Here is a 6,313-nt window from a genome sequence, read left to right as displayed (position 1 = left end):
CCGCCACGTGGCGACGCCTGGCTGGCTGCGGCGCTGCGTCCGGTCGGATCGGACGTGTCCGGCCGGCGCGGTGGATCTTTTTTAGGGTTCGGAGGTAGGGGAAGATCCGAAAAACGGGGGGGGGGTGTATATATAGGCATAAGTGGAGCTAGGAGAGTCCAAATGAGGTGCGGTTTTCGGCCACGCGATCGTGATCAAACGCTCTAGGACATGGAGAAGAGTTTGGTGGGTTTTGGGCCAAATTGGAGGGGTGTTGGGCTGCAACACACACGAGGCCTTTTCGGTCCCTCGGTTAACCGTTGGAGTATCAAACGAAGTCCAAATGATACGAAACTTGACAGGCGGTCTACCGGTAGTAAACCAAGGCTGCTTGGCAAGTCTCGGTCCAATCCGGAAACATTTAATCCCCACACACGAAAGATAGCTAGAATTGACCACTGGAGGAGAACGAAGCGCCGGAATGCAAAACGGACAACGGGGAAAATGCTCGAATGCATGAGATGAACACGTATGCAAATGCAATGCACATGATGACATGATATGAGATGCATGAAAACGAAAACAACACACGGAGACAAAGACCCGAACCCGAGAAATAAATATAACTTAACGCCGGAAACGGCAAGAGTTGGAGTTCAAATTGGGAAAGTTACATCCGGGGTGTTACAACACTCCACCACTACGAAAAGATCTCGTCCCGAGATCTAGGACTGAAAGAACTCCGGGTACTCAGAACGGAGGTGATCCTCGCGTTCCCAGGTAGCTTCACGGTCGGAATGGTGTGACCACTTGACTTTGAGAAATTTGATTGATTTGTTGCGAGTCTTGCATTCAGTCTCTTCAAGAATAGCAACTGGGTGCTCACGATAGGAGAGATCTTCTTGGAGCTCAATGTCCTCGAAGTTGACTGTGCGTCAGGAGTCTTGAAGCACTTTCGAAGCTGAGAGACGTGGAACACATCATGAACATTTGCAAAGTTTGAAGGAAGCTCGAGTTGATAGGCGAGGTCGCCTCTCTTGCCGACAATCTTGAAAGGTCCCACGTATCTAGGGGCAAGCTTCCCTTTGATACCGAAGCGACGAGTACCTTTCATAGGAGAGACACGGAGGTAAACATGATCTCCGATCTTGAAAGCCAAATCACGGTGCTTACTATCATAGTAGCTCTTCTGGCGGGATTGGGCTGCTTTGAGGTTATCACGAATGACTTTGCACATTTCTTCTGCTTCTGTGATTAAGTCATTACCCAGCAGCTGACGTTCACCGGTTTCAGACCAATTGAGAGGGGTACGGCACTTCCTGCCATACAGAATTTCAAAAGGGGCCTTGCCCGAACTTGCTTGAAAATTGTTGTTATAGGAGAATTCAGCATAAGAAAGACAATCCTCCCACTTCATGCCGAAGGAGATCACACAAGCCCTGAGCATATCTTCAAGAATCTGGTTGACACGCTCGACTTGACCGCTTGTTTGAGGATGGAAAGCAGTGCTGAAGCGGATGTTGGTGCCCATGGCCTTCTGGAAAGAATCCCAAAACTTGGAGGTAAAGATGCTGCCACGGTCTGAAGAGATCACTTGAGGAATACCGTGCAGAGACACAATGCGAGAGGTATAGAGTTCTGCCAATTGAGCTGCAGTGATCGACTCCTTGATAGGCAGAAAGTGAGCCACTTTGGTGAGCTTGTCGATGACAACGAATATAGCGTCATTGCCACGCTTGGACTTTGGAAACCCAGTCACGAAGTCCATCTCAATGTGGTCAAACTTCCATTCTGGAATGGCAAGAGGTTGGAGGAGACCAGCTGGCCTTTGGTGTTCTGCCTTCACTCTTCTGCAGACATCACATTCATTCACGAATTGAGCGATCTCGCGCTTCATTCGAGTCCACCAATAAGCTTGCTTGAGGTCCTGATACATCTTCGTGCTCCCAGGGTGGATGGAGAGGAGAGAATTGTGAGCCTCGTTCATGATCACTTTACGGAGGTCACCTTTGGGCACAACAATACGATCCTCGAAGAAGAGAGTGTCCTTGTCATCAAGGCGGTAGCACTTGTACTTGGACTGACTCTTGACAATCCCAATCTTCACCTTTTTCACCATAGCATCAAGAAGCTGGGCTTCGCGAATTTGGTCTGCTAAGGTAGGAGAGACTTGAAGGTTGGCGAGGAAACCTTGAGGAACAACTTGCAGATTAAGCTTGCGGAAAGCTTCACAAAGCTCGGGTTGATAAGGCTTGAGAATCATACTGTTGTAGTAGGCCTTTCTGCTCAAAGCGTCAGCAATCACATTGGCCTTGCCTGGAGTATACTCAATACTCGGATTATACTCTTGAATCATTTCGACCCATCGAGTTTGCCTTAGGTTGAGATTAGGCTGAGTGAAGATGTACTTGAGACTCTTGTGATCAGTGAAAATGTCCACTTTTCTTCCCAATAGAAGATGTCTCCAAGTCAAAAGAGCATGCACAACTGCCGCCAACTCGAGATCATGAGTGGGGTAGTTCTTCTCATTAGGCTTCAACTGGCGAGATGTATAAGCAACAACTTTCTTCTCTTGCATCAATACTGCGCCAAGACCTTGGAGAGAGGCATCACAAAAGACCTCGTACGGCTTGGATTCATCGGGCGGAGTCAGAACTGGAGCAGTGATCAACTTCTCTTTCAAAGTGTTGAAAGCAATATCACACTCCGGAGACCAAACGTACTTGACGTGCTTCTGGAGAAGATTTGAGAGAGGCTTCGCGATCTTAGAAAAGTTTTCAACGAATCTTCGGCAATAGCTAGCGAGACCGAGAAAACTGCGAAGTTGCTTCACGTTCTGAGGAGGTTCCCAATTCACAATTGCAGACACCTTCTCAGGATTCACGGAAATGCCCTTGGCAGAGATGATATGACCAAGATAAAGAACCTCATCGAGCCAAAATTCACACTTGGAGAACTTGGCATAGAACTGATGTTCCCTGAGTTTATCGAGAACCAAACGCAAGTGCTTGGCATGATCTTCCTTGTTCTTGGAGAAAACCAGAATGTCATCGAGATAGACCAAAACAAAGTCATTGGTGTAGGCATTGAAGATGAAGTTCATCATGTGAGAGAACGTCGGAGGAGCGTTGGCGAGGCCAAAAGACATGACAGTGTATTCATATGAACCAAAGCTTGTTCTGAATGCTGTCTTGGGAATATCTTCTTCACGAATGCGAATCTGGTGATAACCCATATGGAGATCAAGCTTGGAGAATACTTGGGCACCTTTGAGTTGTTCGAACAGCTCATTGATGTTGGGAAGTGGGTATTTGTTCTTGATGGTCTTCTTGTTCACCGGACGGTAATCAACACAAAGTTGGTCCGTTCCATCCTTCTTCTTCACAAAAAGAACACCACAACCCCACGGAGAAGAACTAGGCCGGATGAGACCCATTCTTTCTTGCTCATCGAGTTGCTTCTTCATCTCCTTCAATTCTTCAGGTCCGAGCTTGTAAGGACGTTTGCACACAGGTTCCGTGCCAGGTTCAAGTTCAATAACGAATTCAACTGGCCGGTGCGGAGGCATTCCTGGGAGCTCTTCTGGAAAGACGTCTTGATATTCGCAAACGACTGGAATTTGTGAAATAGCGTCCAATTCACCCTTCTCATTGAGAGAAAACAGACGAATGGTATTATCCCGAGCGGCAAAGACAATTACATCCTCAGACGAATGAGTCAATTGAATCTTCCTGGCTGCACAATCAAGATGTGCCTTGTGCTTAGAAAGCCAATCCATTCCGAGAATAAGATCAATATCCGAGTCACTGAGAACCGTTGGAGAAGATAGAAATTTGTAGTCACCCAAAGTGATAGAAACATCCGGAACGATGGAGTTAGCCTGCATGCGCTTACCGGGAGAGACAACTGCTAAAGGACTAGGCAAAACTTGTGAAACCAATTCATGCCTATTTGTAAACGGTCTCGAGATGAAGCAATGCGATGCACCCGTGTCAAAAAGAAATTTTGCAGGAATATCATTAACAGGAAGGTTACCCATGATCACATCTGACGAGTCCTCTGCCTGAGCTGCATTCATCAAATTGACCTTGGCATGCTTGGGGTTATGCTTGACCACAGCTATACTTGCCGATCTCACAGGAGGAGGAGGAGGAAGACGCCTCTGATTGAAACACTTGTTGGCATAGTGACCCTTCTGTTGGCACTTGTTGCACGTGACCTCCGAAAGCGGACGGTGATACGGAGCACTCGATCTTGGAGCTTGAGACGAAGCCTTGTTCTGAAAGCCAGGGTTGGGTGGGTGGGAAGAACCACTGCCACCTTTGCTCTTCTGCTGATATGGCTGACGGAACGGAGGAGGAGGGAGCCAAAACTTCTGCTGCTTGGCCACTTGAGTAGAGGAAGAAGGAGTAACATCTCCGACTCGCTTCCTGGAAGCATCACACCTCAACTGAGCAGCCTCTTGCTTCAGTGCCATGTTGTAGAACTCATCGTATCTCAAGGGCTCGAAGAGGACAAGAGCGAGCTGAATATCTTCTCTGAGACCACCCCTGAACTGATATATCATGCTCTTCTCATCAGGCACGTCCTGCTTGGCAAAGCGGGCAAGCTTCTGGAACAATTTGGTGTAGTCATAGACAGACAAAGAACCTTACTTCAGATTGCGGAATTCCTCACGCTTTCTTTCAACCACGCTCTGCGGAATGTGATGAGCTCGGAAATCTCGACGGAAATCATCCCAAGTGATAACACGTCCACCTCTGGAGTCCTTGTACTGCTGGAACCATTCTGTAGCTTGATCTTTGAGTTGGAAGGAAGCGAACTTCACAAAGTCCTCATGCCTGACGTTACTGCACTCGAAATGCTTACACAGATCCACAAGCCAATCGTCAGCATCGGTTGCCTCAACACAATTGCTGAAAGTCTTTGGCCCGTTAGCAAGGAACTGGTTGAGTGTAGCAAAGTGACTCCGATTGCTGCCTTGATTCCCTTGACTGCCTTGATTGCGCTCTTGGAGAATTTGCATGATCAGCTGAGTGTTTGCATTGGTTGCGGCCATCACAGCTTGCCATGCCTCTGGAGGAGGTGGAGGTGGTGGCGGATCTTGATTCTGGTTCTGACTGGTGCTCTTAGCGGGAGCCATCCTGAAGAGGTTGACCACCGTTAGCACATTGACAGATAAATATTGAAGCTGAATCCAACAGAATGAAAATTGCAACATATAGTCTTCACATCCGAACAAAATGAACGAATGCATTCTCTTCAAATGGTCACATATCCATAAATTGAGAAGCCACGTAGAATTAAGGTAGAGAAATAAATCGACAAGGTACAGATCAAGAACGAATAATCGGTAAGAAATCCCAATCTCAAACCAATATCCGTGGAAGAAGAACTAGAGCTACTAGAATTCCCACCTATGAAACTCCCGAACCTTTCCGGTCATGCAATCAGGTGTTGGGGATACAGGGGAAGCATAATATCTCACCCAAACTAGCAAATCCTACATCCAGCTGTATCCATCCTTCAACACATAACCAAGAAAACTTCGGAAACCATCTACCTCAACCTTCGAAAAGCATCCGTTATACAAGTTATGGCGATACTCCCGAACTCCCGCCCCAGTACTGGGTGGCATTGAGGTTATCTCACCAACGAACTGCATAAAAGAGATTTTCGATGTCGGCGAACATATCTCAAGTATTCCAGAATTGCAACGATAAAATTATGATGACAACACCTCAGAGCTCAACTCCCCGGGACACTTCCACTAAACCCCTGACAGGAGGCACCAAGACAATGTTCTCATCATAAGCCATCGGAACAAATCCAAGATACTCGCGTGATCCTAAATTTTTTTTTAGTGAAATTTGAGAAGAGAAGAGTCAAAACTCTACGTCAGGATGCCTTACCAGCTCGATGAGGAGACTGGGAAGTAAAAAGAATTTCTAAGCTCTCCGATATATAATTCCTAAAGACTCAAAACATTTTTCTAGACACAACTCGGCTGCTAAAAACGATCAAGCAATGGGGCTCCTAAGGTCGGGGAAGGCTCTGATTACCAACTTGTAACGCCCTCGATGCGGCTATAGCTCCCACGTGTCGAGGCACGACTTAGAGACATAACCGCATTGAAAGCAATGTCGCAAGTCAGGCAATCATTACAACATCCCATGTATAATAGAATAAAAGGGGGAGATACATAGTTGGCTTACACTCACCACGTCACATCAGAGTACATAAATAACATCCATCATACAAACACTCATGGCCCGACTACGGCGCCGAAATAGAAGAAAACCCAACATGCGACAAGGCCCTGAATCAAACCCCA

Source organism: Triticum aestivum, chromosome 5A (assembly GCF_018294505.1).
Source record: "Triticum aestivum cultivar Chinese Spring chromosome 5A, IWGSC CS RefSeq v2.1, whole genome shotgun sequence".
Taxonomy (NCBI): domain Eukaryota; kingdom Viridiplantae; phylum Streptophyta; class Magnoliopsida; order Poales; family Poaceae; genus Triticum; species Triticum aestivum.
The sequence above is the reverse complement of the archived record's forward strand: the minus strand, read 5'-3'. Positions refer to the sequence as shown.